Source organism: Alligator mississippiensis, chromosome 12 (assembly GCF_030867095.1).
Source record: "Alligator mississippiensis isolate rAllMis1 chromosome 12, rAllMis1, whole genome shotgun sequence".
Classification (NCBI taxonomy): domain Eukaryota; kingdom Metazoa; phylum Chordata; order Crocodylia; family Alligatoridae; genus Alligator; species Alligator mississippiensis.
This window is the reverse complement of record NC_081835.1, coordinates 20,692,541-20,709,311: the sequence shown is the minus strand read 5'-3', so window position 1 is coordinate 20,709,311 and position 16,771 is coordinate 20,692,541. Positions and strand designations below refer to the sequence as shown.

Sequence of the window (16,771 nt, the reverse complement as noted above, 5' to 3'; positions counted from 1 at the left end):
GTTGGGCCACATTTATATATGATGTTGGTGTTGGAACTAGCATTTATTTATTTTAAACCCTTCCCCCACCTTTTTCAAGCTATAAGAATTAGTCATGTTTGGGGACCACTGTGCAGTCTTAATGGGGAACACCTTGTCTTATAATAACCCATTGTGTCTTTGGGTAGATTCATTTCTCCAACTCCAGCTGCTCAAATTAGGCTTTAAAGTCATGCATCTTCCTGGCTGGCATGCAAAAGACCCTATGAAGATTGTCACAGGGTGGGGTACCTAGGGGTGGCCATGTTACCCCCAGGTCCTTAACCGTGCCAGTCTTGCCCTACACGCACCCTCATTCTCTCCTGCCATGTCTTGTTGGTATGATGAATATAGGGAGGCTGCCCTTGAGCTTTAGTTTTGGACACGGTCGAGCTAGATCCTATTAACCCTGTTGTTCCTAACCCCTTTGATGTCCCGCTTCACTGTGGATGGTTCCTGAGTCTCTCAGTCTTATGGGCCGTATGCATGGCTCCAACCACCCCTTTACCATGCTCCAAGCCTTGCAGATGATACTGGTGTTGTCTTGCCTAGGCCTCATATTAATTCAGCCCCTTGTCCCCACCAGGCTCTCCGCAGCCCTGTCTCTGTGCCCTCTCTGGCACTGGGCTCTGTTCCCCCCAGATGCTGCACCCTCTCTGGCTCTGGTGTCCCCATGCTGCAGTGGGCCCCAATGTGGCCTCCTCCTTCCCCAAATAGTCTCACCCAAACCACTGATGTTATCAGACAGCAAACCAACCACAGCCAACCACCATGAGTCCCTGAGCTGTAACATAATGCAGAACTCACATCATGCTCTGCCCCTTTAAAAGAGTAAAACTCCCTCTCTGAGGCTCGGTGCCTAGTAGGTAAGAATACCTTATGGGCTCCTGGTGTCCCCTTTGTTCTAAGGGTAGTGTATCTGCTGGCTAACACATCTCTGGGTCCTTCCTTCCTGGAGGCTCCTTCCCCTTCAGCTGCTGATAGGGAACTAACTCCCTGATCCCAGCCCTGGGGCATATATGGGCCTAGGCCCTGCCTCCTCCTGCCAGCTGACCAGGTGCAGGTGTGGCCAATACCCTCATTAACCGGTTGTTATGGCAACCTGCACCTGGGTTCTTATTTCTGCTCTAAGAGGAGCAGGGACCTTAGTGCCCTGCGACACAGATCCTAGTGTCACTTCTGAAAAGAGCATCATCTCCTGGACATGCTGAGTACCTGTTTGAGTCTATATACCACATGATAAAATGGTGAGGTGATTGTCTCTGGGTTGTTGCATCCCACCCTTTCTTCTTCAGTGACCAGAGGTGGAGACCATATTAATGTTTTGCAAAATTTAAAAGGTCAAAATTACAAGGCTTCATGCCTCAAGGAAATTTCTAGTGTAGAAATGTGGAAGGAATAGTTAGGCCCTTGAAATATCACAGAAAACAGTGTCTCGAGAACTTGAAATGATGTGAAATGAGTTGGCAAAGGTACTGTGCAAATTCTTGCCAAAAATTATCAATTTTTGCTACTGCTAGCACTCATTACAGAACAAGAGAATTGTTTAAATAATTGTAGGACTATATAAAAAAGATATCTAGTTGATATTGTCAACTGGAAACAATCCACAGTATGCAATATAACATTTCTGAAAGCTGGTACTTAAAAGACTTGCCAAGTCCTTGGATACCACATTGGTTAGACTACGGGTGGGCAAAATATGGCCTGTGGGCTGGATTTGGCCTGCCAGGCTATTCTATCCAACCCAAGCAGCCCCTGAAAAATTTAGAAAATTAATTATTATCTGCCTGTGGCTTCCTGTCAAAGATGACAAGGCACCAGTGGCAGCAGGACCCAGGAGGAGGGGGTGGCAGGGCCCAGTGACCGAGCAGCAAGGCCTGCCTGGCCCAACCCCAACCCCAACCGGAAGCCTCTGTAGCTTCTGGCCTGGTGACCCTTTGGCTGTTCCTCACTCTCTCTCTGTCCAAGTGAAAAGTCAGATAAGATCAGTCAGAGGGAGGAGGGGAAACCACTATGATCAGCCCATGCTGCAGGACCTGGGCCACACTGGATCCATGCCATGCATGGAGTCAGCAGCCGGCCAAGAGGGAGGGGGGGAGCAGAAACCACAGTGATACACCCATGCTGCAGGTCCCACACCAGGCTAGGTTGGTTCCGTGCCACACAGTGGGGCCCTGGTCATGCAGCTGGGAACTGCGTGGTGCTGGCTAGAGTGGGCTGGAGCCAGAGCGGTGGTGGGGAGGGTAGGAAGCAGCAGCACATGGGGGGAGCAGGATGGTGGTGGGAAGTGGCGGCAGGCAGGGGGAGCTGTGGGCCAGGGGGTGGTGGGAAGTGGTGGGCGGGCAGGTGGGTAGCAGGAAATGGTGGGGGGGGCAGTGGGAAGCCATGGCAGATGGGGGGAATGGCAGCAGCAGCTGGAAAGCAGCGGCAGCAATGGAGGATAGGCATGCAGAAAGGAAAGTAGGAAAGCATCAGGGAACTGGTGGAGGTGGGCAGGAATACAGAACCTGTACTGGTGCACCGGGGACAGCAGGGACCCAAGGTGGGGTGGCAGGATCACAGAGCCTGGGTGCAGGGTCTGCCTGGCTGCATTGTGTCAGGCTCACATGCAGTCTGCAAAAGCCTCATGCAATGGAGCCAGCAGCCCAGCCCCATCTCTCTCTCTCTCTCACCACACTCACCATAACCCCATACCCACACAGCCCCCATCCCAACCACATACCCCACACCCATCCACATCCACCCACCATACCCACACCCTCCCACACCCCACCACACACACAGACCCACTGGCCAACCACATCCCTCCCCACATACACCCCCTTATCACCCACACATGCTATACAAGAGTAGGACTGTATTTTGAGCTATTATGCAGTTGCCTCTAGATACACTCTGTAAGTACATGTAAATCAGGACAAAAATATTTTTAAATAAAATTAAAATACATTATAGTAGATGCTTTATTTTTTAGTATATGATTTGAGGGTTTTTTTTGGTTTCAAGATAGCAGCACCCTCCCTCCCGAAAGGCATACTTCTGAGGCAGAGGTGGGACTTCTGATCCCAAGATGGTGACCAGGGGCGGGGCTCCCATCAAGGGACGGGGCTAATCTTGTGGCCCTAGACAGCTCACCAAAACTCATTAAGCAGCCCTCTAGCTGGAATAATTGCCCACCCCTGGGTTAGACTAATTTGTTGTCACATAATATTTATATAAGTGTCCATTAACCACTAAAATGAAGGCATTTTATGAAAACATCCTCATTATCGTATAATGCTGAAAACTTGGGTTTGCTAAAGAAAACACTAATTTTAACAGAATTGTCTGAGTGTATAACAAATGTGCCATTAAAGCCTTCACATTTAGCCAGCTAAAGAGTATTTTTTACACCCTGCATATGACAAAAATATAAGTTGTGTTTCACATGCTCTCAGTACACCTGAGTTTGAAAAACTGGCGTAATTTTTTAAAACATCATTACTTTTTACCTATAGACTGTTAAAAGTATGTTACTGTTGCTTAGATTGTGTGCATATATTTTAAAAGTAATTTCCCAAAATACTAATAAAGCATTCTAATGGAGTTTTGTTCTTTAAGCAGTTTTAACCCCTGTCTTGCCTATTGAATAGCATTTGTGCCCCTAAGGCAATACATTTAAAAAAATGCTGGCTAAGTAACACCAGACTCAGGAAAGACTGCTGGCCACCAGGGAGTTCCCAAATGAGAAGCCCTTTCAGACTGAAATACAAATATGTTTTGTAATGAAAGCAGAAACCTCCTTTTATTTTAGCACACAAGCAAGACCTATGAAATGCAGAGAGGTTTTGAATACGAGAAGTGAGGGGATTCTTGCATTCCCCCTCTAGCAAGAGTCACAATCATCTTTAATTACTTTTTTTTCATATTTGAAAGAAAAAGCCCAGTAGCCATCCTGCCAGAACAAGGTTGGAAAAATTATATTAACTATTGGCATTTAAGTCAAGTCAAATGAGCGCAGCTGATCTGGAGTATCAGATCAAAAGCTGATCTAGCCTTCAGAAATGTATCTGCTGTGGGATTTTGCTTCAAAATGTTGCTATTCTTTCAGTGGTCAAATCAGGGGAAATGCCAGATGTCATCTAGAATTAATGATCTGGGGCTGGATCCTCTTGCACTCTGCTACACACATGGTCTGGAACATGGAGGCATGAAATGGACTCTTTCCTCTCTCTCTCACGTCTTTCATAGATGCTCCCAATAGCAAGGGCAAATTTTTGCCTTAAATGTAACCTACCAGGCCTATATATTGCAAGGAGGTGAAAGACAATATAATCTGTATGCCACAAAGCTTAGTCTGACAGTGTCTGCTTGTAGCCCTACAGTTCTATAACTACTACCTATTTTCAATTTCAGAATATGAAGTGCCCTTGTTTGTATTTATTGGGGAAGGATTTTTTTGCTATGATTATTCAATGTATATAAGGGCCTTAAGTGGCTGGAGGGGAGAAGGACCATGGTGGGTGCCTGGTGGGGGGGCACTGAGCATTTTGATTAGCAGACCAATGGGCTGGTGCAAGACTACTGGTCAGGGGATTACTGTGAGAGAGTCCATGAAAGACTAGGAGGCAGGTAGTGCTGACAGGGGTCCCAGTGCATTGAAGTAGGGCTGACAGGGGGACTGAAAGGCTGTGTTGAGGGCAAGTAAGGGTGGCCAAAATCTGGAATGGGCTTCCAAAGGGCGGCGGTGCTCTCTTCTACCTTGGGGGTCTTTAAGAGAAGGCTGGATAGGCATCTGGCTGGAGTCATCTGACCCCAGCACTCTTTCCTGCCCAGGGCAGAGGCTTGGGCTCAATGATCTGTTGAAGTCCCTTCCGACCCTAACATCTGTCAATCTAAGCCTAGTAGATGGAGCCGAGGAGCAAGCAAACTCTATGGACTGAGCAGAGCTAGCAACAGGGCCAGAATAACGGCTGTCTGATAAAAGGGCTACACACAAGGCCCCAGGGAGACTGGGTCCGTGGTACTGATTGCAGACCCAGAGGGAACCAGTTGGGGCAGCAGAGAAAGAGCAGACCCTAAAAGGAAGGGCAAGCCCCCAGAACAGAGACACATAGGGTGAGGTGGAGTGAGGCCAAGGACACAGAGAAATGCCTTGCACCCGGAGCCGAATGCATCAGAACAGACCAAGGCAGCGCAGTGAACCGCAGGGCAGAGTGAAGCACCTGAGGCCGACTCTGCTATTCTGAGGGCAGCCTCCCAAATTAACTTCAGTTTCTACACCAAGGCATTGGCAGGCGAGGTGACAGGGCAGAGCCCTGGGGAAGCTCGAGTGTGAGAACAGCTCTTGTGCAGCCACCCGGGGGACGCCACAGCCTTCCTCAGGCCTGTCCTGTTGCACTGCCTACACGTTAAGGGCTTCCATATTTGACATGCCCTTCTGGTATTGGGGAAAGCAGCAAATGTGCATCCCCTCTGAAAAAATCAGGCTCTAACACCTTCATCCAGCATGAAGGCATCCCAGGGAATGGAACAGGCTGCAGAGAGAGCCCGAAGGATTCCCAGTGTACTGCTGTGTCCCAGGCTAAAGGGTGGCCTGTTTTGGCCGTCTTTTCCCCCCGTCTCCATCCGGTGGAACATGCTGTTCTCTCAGGACAAGCTGCTGTGGTTTCCTAACCTCCTCTGTGGGTTTTTCAGCAGGGGACAAGGGAGGGATAGGCCAGCCCCAAGCAACTGCCGTAAGCTGTGTTTGGCTGGTCGCCTTCAGAGGGTGATATTGTGTCAACAGCAGATAGCAAATATTCTCACATTAAAATCGAGCTCCCTTGGCTATTAATAACATCAAACTGTCTGCAAGCTCAGGCCTCCTGCAGCGACTTTATCTTATATGCATGAGCCAAAAATATTTCCTTTTCTCAGCTCCAGGCTGGCTGCATGGGAGACATTTGATACCTTCAGTACAAATGGAGAGGGGGAAACTTCCATCAGGGAAAAGGCGCCCAGCAGAATGACTGCCCCTGGCAGGAGGAGGCACTTAGAGGGATGAGAATTTGTCAGGGAAAGCAAAACCCTTCCCATGTCTGGCCCCTGGCAAAGGGGAAGGCATGGCAGTCACAGCTACAACACCGCTTTGCATTTCTGTGAAACACTGAGCTCCCCTAGGACGTACCTCGGTCCCCTCCATGCTTCACGACCAGCGCAGTCAGATTCTAGAGACCCGTGAAGCCCAGATGGGCTGTCCTCGGTTTACGGATGGGGAAATGAAAGCACAGAGCTTGTGGGTTATGTTGTGAGTGGCAGGAGGTCAAGGACACAACAAACAACTTTTTTTTCATTATGCCAAGAATAAGCAGCTGACTTCCTGGTGCCCAGCTCTTTGCTTGTCCTACAAAACTACCTGCTCTTAGAATCACAGTAGTTTTTCTACCACGGACAGGCCAATAAGAAGACTAAGTCCCCGATGTGACAAGCTCACAGACTAACAAACTGCCCTCTCACTGCTTGAGCCATATCCTGGAGACCCTTTTGCTCAGCTTTCATTCAAGCAAACTTCCACTGAGCTGTACCATGATGCCTTAATCGGTATGCAGACAGCCCTGTCCTGGATTAAGGTGTACTGGGGCCCTGGGCAAGCACGAAATTGGAGGCCCCCTCCCTCCATGAGAGCTGGGCTGTAGGGGGGAGAGGGGCCCCTTCCCTTCCTAGTGCTGACAGGGGAGGCTGGGTGGACCCTGCCAGGCTGGGGGGCACATGCCCGCCTCTTCTCCCTGCTCCCCGCCCCTGCTATGGCCGAGTGTACACACCTATTCACACACACAGGCGCACAGACACAGGTGTGCGCACTCTACTCTCACTCTCTGTACATGGACATAGACAGACAGACAGATACACACACATATCCTCGATCACACGGAGAAAGCTCTCCGCATCCTGCTCCCCCATGTGAGCCTCCTGCGGCTCAGTCTCACTCCCTACCCGGCCCCTGTTACACTTACCTGCAGGGAGCTGCTGCCCGGCTGTCCCGTGCAGCCACACCAATACAGAAGGCCAGGCTGGGCTGGGCTGAGCTAGGACGCTGCACTGTGTCTCTGTAGGTGGCTGGCAGCACTGGGAGGGGTGGCCGTGGGGGGGCTAAGATGAATTTTGGGGGGCTATAGCCCCCAAGTCCTTCCCAGCACTGCCACCTGCAAAGGTGCAGCGTGGCGTGGCACTCCTGGCCCGGCTGGTCCGGCCCTAACCACCCCCCTGCCAGGTGCGGTACAGCTCTCCCAGCCCGGCTCAGCCCCCTCCTTCCCAGACGCAACACCACCCAACCTGTCCCCCTCCACCCAGCTATCCCTGCCTGACCCCAGCCCTGCCCACTCTTCCCCCCAGCCCCATTGGTGGAGGGGCCCTGCTTTCAGCTCCCAGGGAAGCAAATGTGAAAGCCGTAGTTTTAAACTTGGCACCAAAAAAGGGCGCCGAGTTTAAAACTGTGGCTTTCACTTCCCTGCTGTTAAGGATCTCAGGGCCCCGAATGGGTAGAGCCCCTTGGGCTCATGCCCAGCTTGCCCGTTCATTAATTTGCCTATGTCTGCAGCCCCATTTCTATGGATGCCGCTCTGACGTGAGCATAACAATCTAGAAAGCCAAGAGCATGAAGTGGTGTCATCATGGCACACAGCCTTGGCTACAGTGGAGACACAAGCCTTCAGTGTCAATCCCTCATTAGCTTCAGCACGTACACAAATCCTTGGGTTTGCTCCTGGGAGTGAATCCCACCCTTCCCAGAACCTCTGTTCCCCAAGGGAAGGAAATTCTGGAAGGGAAACAGAGAAGAATTGCCCTCTCCAGGGCCTCTTCCTCAGCCTTTTTCCAGAGAAGGTCACAATATACCCACTGCCTTCAATGGGGATTTGTTTGTGAAAGGATTGTGTGGAATAGCACAACGCTTTGAGGATTTGGCTCCCTAGTAAAATTGCCCATAGCAAAGTATATGCCTATTGGCTTTGGTGTGGTTCATCCAGCTTTACACCCAAGTAATTGCAGAATTGCGCCCCAAGTCTAAAAATAATGTCCCGGCTTTCACCAGGTGAGCTGTTTCTGTTCTTCTAAACTTTACTGCTGTAAAAAATGCAAGACCTACCCCTCCCTTCTAACATAAGGGGTGGGGCACAGATTTAACTCAAACCAGGTATTCTCAGAGGTTGGGCTTCAGAGAGATTTGGAAGACATGAAAGAGTTAATTTTCTTCCTTTTTTTCAGCTGGAAAATGAATTGAAGATCAAACCAGCAGTCTGGTGACCTCCTGCTGCTCAGACAACAGTAATTCAGCAGCTAAACATCAGCACTTTCATCAGATCCCTTTCCAGGAACGCACGAGACCGGACAGTACAAAGGAATCTGTAACGCGGCAACTGAGCTTGGAGGAGTAGGACAGTCAGAGCTGAGACTGCCTTGGGATTCAGCAGGGGCTCTGGGCTGTTTCTCTTTATTTCTCAGCCAGGTAAGTGGAAGGGGGAAGTATTCTAACTGGGGCTTTGCACATAAGCTTACTCTTCTGCTAGGAACTCCCAATTCTTTCCCTCCCATATAGTTTTCTGTGCTCACCTTCAGAAAGCAGAATGTGGGGTGTGGTAGTCCGACGCTCAGAGCAGCTCAGCTTTAGTAGATCTACAATGTGCTTAGAGAGAGCTCACAATTTGGGGGGGCAAAGTAAAACCTTGTTAAGAGTTTCCCTTGGTGGGTAAGAAAGTCTGAAGATGAATCTGGAGATTAACACAAACTGCACAATGCATGGCTTTTTTGGCGAGTGCAGTCTGTTATGAGGTCTCGAGAAAAGCGTTGTTTAGGGCAACAATTCCTGGTATGCAACAACTGGAGGATGCTGCGTTTTTACAAAGTCACGTCAGGCATAATCCATTCTATCAAGTCTGTGTTGCCTGTCCTGCTATCTGGGTTTGTTAAGAAAAAGCAAATATATTTTTAAATGTAAGGCATTCATGTATCCCAGTGAAATGAGACACATTGTTTCAAGTAGCATGGAATGCCAGCATATGATTGCACAAGATAATAATTTTAGCATTGATTCACTTTATTTGATTATCATTTGTGATGTTACCGAAATCATAGGAAGATAATACCTTCTTTTGGTAATCAAGACTAAATTGATCAGAGAAGAATTTAATACATATCCTTATTTAAATAGTCACATCTCTTAATTCAATCTAGAACACCATCTAATTAAGCTTCAGTCTGGGTAATACGTATCTCCACAACAATGTACTGGATTCGTTGCTTTTCTTTCATTACCCAATTCAAATGAGGAAGCCTATTCAGGCTATTTCAGTCTCTCCATACCTTTGCGATGTACTGGATTTTGTATAATTTTTTACTGACGTAATCTAGTAATGATATCTGAAAATGAAGATAGTCAGCCCAGGTTAAGGGTAAGATGGTAAGCTCTGACAAATGTGACTGGAACTGCAAACATGGTTCAGACTTTTGTCAGAATAAACTTAAAGTTGCTGTTTTATTGACCTCTCTGCTGCTAGAATTGGATTCAAAGAACCTGCTTACTGACTACAGCTGGATCTCTTAATTAGAGAAAGGTAGGATCTCCAGGCAGCATGTGTTTGCTTTATTTTGGTGTGTTACCAGAAAAATGCTCATCACTGTTTTTGTGAAGTGTGAACACTTGCAGTTTGGAAGGGTGGGAAGAGAAAAGCCTGAGATCGTTAATCTCCTCTTTATATTAACCCATGAAAATGTGCTTCACAATAGAAGCAGCCCATAAGTTTTTGCTGACTTAAGTCAAATGGCTTTTTGTAGTTGGTTATGCTGCCTTGGGGCTTAAGAAATGGAAAATAGACAAGGAAAGAGAAATAAACAGGGTAACTGTCTATGGAACAAAAAAGCGCACTGCTGGATACATACATTAAAAAGGAGCTAAAGTAGAGCTGAAATGCAGTGAAGTATTGGATTCCCACCAGTGCCTCAGGGACAGTCCTAGGGTCTCTGTGCAAAAGTCAGATGTGCAGGACTCCAGGGAAACATTGATACATTCCACAGGAAATGAGTCTGCAGGGTTCCCAGCCTCCTAAACATCAGCAGGGCTTGCCAAAGATGATAGGGAAGCAGTTTATTATTATTTATTTGGAGCCATAGTCTTGGACCAGGACATCATCGTGCTGGGCTGCATACAAATGAAACAACAGCCCTTGCCCAAAGAGCCTCCTGCCAAAGTGCCCCCTGCTCATTCTGCCATGTTGAGGTGGCTCGATCAGTCTGTGATGATGGGCTTGGTTGAAAGGTGCCCTCCAGATTTTCTCCCATTTTTCTCTTTTGGTTCCTTTCCCATCTTCTAATTCTCCTTTTTGAAGAGGTTTTGCTGTCTTGCTTCAGGGAGGGATTGGACCCCTCACTGCTTCTGCCTTCAGCAGGTGCCCGATAAAGGCAGAAGTGGTGAGGGCCCTGATCCCTATTTTTTTTTTTTTTTTGGTGGAGCCTGCCTGCCTCTCCCACAACTGGGGGTGAGCCGCTTGGCCCCTGAGCTGTGGAGGGCCCCGGTCCTTCCCTCCATGGTGGTGGCACCACGCAGAGCTGCCTGGGTGGGCTGCTGGTGGGCCGGGTGCTGCCCCTGCTCGGGGTCAGGGAACAGTTGGATGGGGCTAGGTGCTGCCTCCAAGCTGGGGCAGCATCCGGCCTGCTAGTAGCCTGCCTGGGCGTCCCTCGGGGAGCACCGCCACTGTGGAGGGAAGGACCAGGGCCCCCCACAGCTCATGGGGTGCTTGGCCCACTGGCAGCTCGCCCCCTGGCCACAGGAGAGGCAGGTAGGCTCCACCAAAGAGAAGGATTGTGCCCCTCACTGCTTCTGCTTTCAGCAGAAGCCTGAAGGTAGAGGGGCCGATCTTTTTTTTTTCAGTGGAGCCTGCCCATGGCTGTGGGGGGGCACGCTGCCGGCATGAGCTGTGGGGGGCCCTGGGCCTTCCCTCTGTAGTGGCGGTGCCCCCTGGGGTTGCTTGGGCAGGCTGCTAACGGGCTGGGTGCTGTCCCAGCTTGGAGGCAGCACCCAGCTCGATCCAACTCTTCCCTGAGCCCGCTCACTGGGAGCCTGCCCGCTGGAAGCCCGCCGGGCGCTGCTCCCTGGGGGGCTCAGGGAAGAGTTGGATTGGGCTGGGTGCTGCCTCTGAGCTGGGGCAGCACCTGGCCCACTAGCAGCCCATCTGGATGGGCCCAGGGGGCACCACTGCTGTAGTGGGAAGGACCAAGGCCTCCTGCAGTTCAGGGGCTGCTTGGCTCTGGCTCTGACACCACCAAAAAAAACAACCCAAAAAAGGATCGGGCCCCTCACTGTAACATGATGGAAAAATTGAAATGGTTTACAGATTCACAGAAGTTTAAGGCTGAAAGGGACCTTGTGAGATCATCAGATCCAGCCCCCCGGGCAGGAAAGACTGCTGGGGTCAAATAACCCCAGCAACGTACACGTCTAGTCTCCTTTTGAAGATCTCCAGGGTAGCTGCCTGCACCATCCCCACTGGGAGTCCACTCCAGTCTGGTCACATGAACCATGAAGAAGTTTTTCCTTATATCCAGTCTGAAACCTTTTCTAGGAGGGTTGCTCCTGTGTTTTCCCCTGGGGCGCTTTGGTGAATAGTTGTTCACCTAGCCCCTGATGCTCTTCCCTGATATATTTGTAAGCTGCCACCAAATCCCCCTGAAATCTTCTCTTTTCTAGGCTGAACAGCCCCATATCTGTAAGCCTTTTCTTGAATGGCTTTCTCTTCAGGACTTTAATCATATGACTGTTTTGACATAGTCCACAGGGTTTTATTCTATGCTCCACCATTTCAATTTAGGGGCATAGAATAAAGGCTTGGGGATTAGACCCCTGTCACAGGTACAAGTGCCCTAAGATTTTACCCAGTAGATTTGTAAATGCTATATTTGCTATAAACTGAAATGCCTCCATCTCTGGGGTGCAAATGGACACATTTGCAAATGCTTCACAGCACACAGCAGCCCCAGGTACCAGATTAGTACTGAAAATAACCAATTTTGTCTCTAATTGATTTTATAGAGAGATTGTTACATAGGCGGATTATAATTAGTTAAATCCCACCTGAACTCAGATAAGGCAATGAGTCTTACTCATAAAGGAGTTAATTTTGCCACCATTCAAATCAATGGGAAAACTCCCATTGATGGTCTTTTAGTACATGCTACTACTTTTCCTGAAGTTTAGGTTTAAAACGTGTATACTCATTGTGTGTGCGGCACTATAGTGCAAAGGATTTTGCTATTTCCTGTTTTTGCAAAGAGCTTTTCCTCTTAGAAGTAGTAGTGAAAACAAACATGACGGGAAAACAATGGGGAAAATTCTGTCTGCTTCCCTCAAGAATATATATGCTTTATCTACAGTAAAGAGAAGCCTTTTTTTTTAAAGAGCAGGTTACCACAAAGGAATACTTAATAAACTTATTAGGAAAATAAATGAAAAGTGAATATGAAATTGCATACACAAAGGCCATTTGCCTTCCTGATTCAGCTGTTTGTTTTTTGCAGTTGAAAGTCTATTCATTTAATGAAGCCTGAAAACACAGCATTGATAAAAGAGCCAACGCCTAAAGTCATAAATCTGTTATCAGTAATGAAAGAAGGGCCAGCTTTGCACTGCAAAAAAACCAAATGCAAGCTGTCCTGGGAATTGTTCAACCCTCCTTAGTCATCATTTCAGCCTGAAACAAATTTTATACTGGAGGGGGAAAAATATCCTTCCTTTAGCACTAAAGGTTTCTCTCTATTTAGCTATTTTACCTCTAAAATAGTTTGCAAGAAATATAGATAGGAGGAAATAATTCCTTTAATTGCCGCAGTGGAAAAAGTAGATACGATAATCTAATTTTTATTCCTAACAGGAGTAATATGTTACAAGTCTTGTAATATGTAGGGCAGGTATATCGTGCACTAGAATTGATCAATTATGTCAGCAAAGGGGGGAACCTCGTGATCATCTAGCCTGACCTCCTGCATAACTTCAGCCATAGGGCTTCCCCAAATTCATTCCTGTCTGAAGTAGAATAGATCTTTTAAAAAAACATCTAGTTAGTGATGGACCACAACCTAGGAATGGGTTCCAATGCAGGAGGACCCTGACGTTAAAAATTGCATTTCATTCTAGATTCTAAGTTTGACTAACCGCAGCTGCCAGCCACCAGGTAGTGCCGTACGTTGCCTAGACAGAGAATTGTCTCCATTGACTGTTCATTGTATGGCTACATATAGACTGTGACCAATTCCCCCTTAACCTTCTCTTTCACTAAAAGGAGCTTGAGACTTTCTCTTTAAGACATGGTTTCCCTCCTTCAGTCATTCTTGTGCTTTCTCCAGCTTTTTCAACACCCTTTTATATTGTGGACCACAGTGTTGCTTACTGGATTCCAGCAGTGGTTGTACCAGCAACAGGTCTTTGACCATCACGTTTACATGAAGAGATATTTTTTTTGCCTCTAAAAGCCTTCTGTGCATATTTTCTAATATGAGGAACTTAATATAGAACCTGCACAAAATTCATCCATACTATGTAACCTCTTTTCTTGAGACCACTTCCAAGTTTTCTCAAATATAAGAGCACAGCTTTGCTTCCATTCCATTAGAGGCCTTCTTTGGTAAGCAGCTGAACCATGTTTTTCTGTTCATGGGTTACCACTTAAAAATTAATGCATGTTCCTCTATTTATGTGTCTACAAAGCACACTTTAGGTTCTAAGCTGAACTTTTGTGACTAATGAGAGACTAATGATTAATGAAACATCATTAATAAGAAGAATGAGTCAGAGAAACATTGATGAAACCAGATTCCATTTAAATATTAAAATCTGTTGAAATCAAAATGCCTCCTGAAACTAGAATGGCTACATTTTTTTGCAGGGGGAAAGGGAATCCTAGAAAAACATGTTGATAATGTTGAAATGTTTTGCCCAGCATTTGTTAAACATTGTGATTTTTGTTCTGAAACAGCTTTTAATTACAACATTTGGGTTTTTTTCAATGTATTACCAAATATAATAGCTCTCTTAGTAAGAAAGATTAATATTGACTATGTATCCATCAAACAAAGTACATTGTCTAGTTTCAACTTAGTTGATGATACTTAGCTACTTAGTCTAACGAGTGTTATTGTTTCCAGGTGACTTGCAAGACTTATGTGTTCATTCTGTATAGGACCTGAACCGGCACAGAAAGATACATATCAAATAAGAAAGAGACATGCAAGTTTACAAAGATAGATGGACTATGTCTGTTCAGGTGTTTGTTCCCCTTGTAGGGCTTAGAAAGCAAAGTAGTTTCCCTAGATCAAGTTGTGAGGTGTGGGAAATTCTCTTGGATGCTGGGGTGCTGCATGACACCTTCACCCCTCGTGTAGCTACTTGGGTTGAGAGAAGGCAAACCCCACCCTGCCAGTGAGGCAGCTGTTGTTATCCCATGGGGAGGTTTACCAAGGTTGCCCTGCAACTTCTGGCAAAATTCAGACAAAGCTTCAGGGAGAGGCAAAACTGAAAGACCAGCAAAAGAGCGGAGAACCTGATAATCTGGTATTAAACATAAAGGGCAAATAAAATACTGGAAAACGTGTGCCAGAACCTCTGGGCTTCAAAGCAGTAGCTGCCCTCCCCCTCAGCCAGGCATGCAATGGTTTGAAACAGGGTTGATGTTTGTTCAGTAGGGCTGGGATTTCATTTGTGCAAAGTATGTGATCCCCTATTATCTGGTCCTGGACTGCTGCATCCTGACCCATCCTTGCCACCCACTCATCGCCTAGGTTTGTGTATGACTGAGGAGGGAGCACTCATGGGCTGGGACACTCCCTGTCTGAGACAGAGCTAATCTGATGACTATCATCCTCCCCGAGAAGGGGGTTTCTCTGTCTCGCTGGCAACAACGCAGACGTTCCATTAACTCTGCTGGAGGGAGCAAGGTCACGGGGAGAGGAGGATGGGCTGCTATTACTCAGGCAAAAGGGTGGGGGTAGGGGCGGGTGACTGCACGTAGGGTGTGCAAAGGGTCCCAAATTGCCCTCATCCAACCCTGCCTAAGCATGCTGCAGTAGCAGTCTGCATGTGGATCACAAATATTGTAGGGGAGGCCACAGGAAGATGGACAGAGACAGGGGCCACAGGATCCATGCCAATATGGCTTGAGTTATTGAGGTATAACGTGTCCCACAGGCTGGAACAGTAGCTCTGGGGGAGCTGCCTTGTAGCCCCAAGCCCGTGCACTGCTTGGGAAGGTGGATCCTGACCATCGATCATGATGAGTTCCCTGATGGACTCCCATTAGTCAGGCGTGGGAGGGTGTCAGTCTCAGCCTCGGTGAGCACAACAGTTCATGCAGCTTGGCTGTAAGATTTTGTGCTTGGGGGGGTGTGTGTGTTTTCATTCTCCCTCCTCTCACCGAGGAATTTTTCTACATGTAATTTATCAGCATTCCCAATTCCCACGACTGCCACAAATCCCAGTATAGCTGGGAGTGGGAGCCCTGGCCCTGTAGAGAGACATCAAACGTCTCACTCCCAAAAGAAAGAGGGTTGGCTGTCTGCTTTTATTCCTAGTTCCCTGCTAGCAGCCAGCATCCCAGCCCAAATCAGGGAGACTGCTGTTGCTCTAACAGCAGCAAGGAGTGATGAAGAAAGTAGCAGCAGTTGCTAGTTATAAAAAAAGGCAAGAGAGTTACAGCTATAGAGCAGAAACAGCAAACTCACCAGCCCCATCCAACCCTTGAGATCTGAGGAACCAGCTTCCACAGTCACAGCAAGTCCCAGAGCCATAACTGGTTCTCAGAGATGCCCCAGGAACATTTTTTTTTCACCTGGGATCCATGATGGACACCACTGATTTTCTGTGAAATGCTAGAAGCACTCAGCAAATTCAGCCACCCCCAGAGGCATGATCAAGGTGTTGAGGAAAGGGTGCGCAGCACTCAACCATGCATAATGCTAGACATGGAGAAGGTTAGTCACAGCAACAAGTTTAAACAAAGAAGTCAGCCTGCCGCTTCCTCCCAGCACACAAATCCATTCCTGCTGAAGCATATCCTGTTTTTTGCCTGAATAAAAGAATCCACTTCCTCTGATGATCTGAAGATAAACGTCTGGTCTGCATAATCAACCAGTAAATAAGCCAGGTATGAGAGCACTGGCGAAAGCCTCATTTCCCAAAGCCTTTTACAAGTGGGAAAATGTTTTTCTTCTTCACAGGCAAGGTTATTTTATTGGGGTAAAGCAAACTTAGGTTCCCAGTCACTCTCACTGCCTTGAGCTTAAAGGTCTAGCCATTGCAATTTCCATACCCTAGATACAGAAATTGCAATGGCTGGGCCTTTAAGCTCCATGCTCAAGGCAGTGAAAGTGACTCTGAAGCTAGGTTTGCTTTAAAGAGTAAAGCAAACTCCTTTATGGGAGAAAAGGGATCCCAAGAGACTGGCAGAGGGAGGACAACAGCACCTTACGTCAGAGAAGGGGAGCTCTAGATTTCGGATGAAGGCTCCGGGAGCCCCCCCTGCATGCTCTCCTGCCGGCTCCCTTCTGCATGGCTGTAGAGACAAGCACCATGGAGCAGAGCTTTCCCATAAGGGGTGAGGTGCCTTTGGCTATAATTATTTTGCAAAATGCTGCTTTTCCCTGTATGAAGCATTGAAGTATATTCCAGAACCATGAGCTGATACTAGATCTGAACCTACAGATGCTGACTTCTGATTCCCAAATGATGCCAATAGTGATCAATCCTTTCTCC

At 47.6% G+C, this 16,771-nt stretch overlaps 1 protein-coding gene across 4 annotated transcripts in view; it reads left to right on the top strand.

Annotated features, from left to right (window-relative positions):
* Nucleotides 1-8,258: 8,258 nt before the first annotated feature.
* Nucleotides 8,259-16,771, top strand: part of FLNB (filamin B) — a 134,801-nt gene continuing 126,288 nt past the window's right edge. For 3 of the 4 annotated variants that reach the window (XM_006272201.4, XM_006272200.4, XM_014596554.3), the window contains exon 1: nt 8,260-8,485. The gene's annotated coding sequence lies outside the window, so the exon portion shown is untranslated. Of the gene's footprint in view, nt 8,486-16,771 lie in introns of all 4 variants that reach the window. The other variant, XM_006272199.4, reaches the window with a different exon arrangement.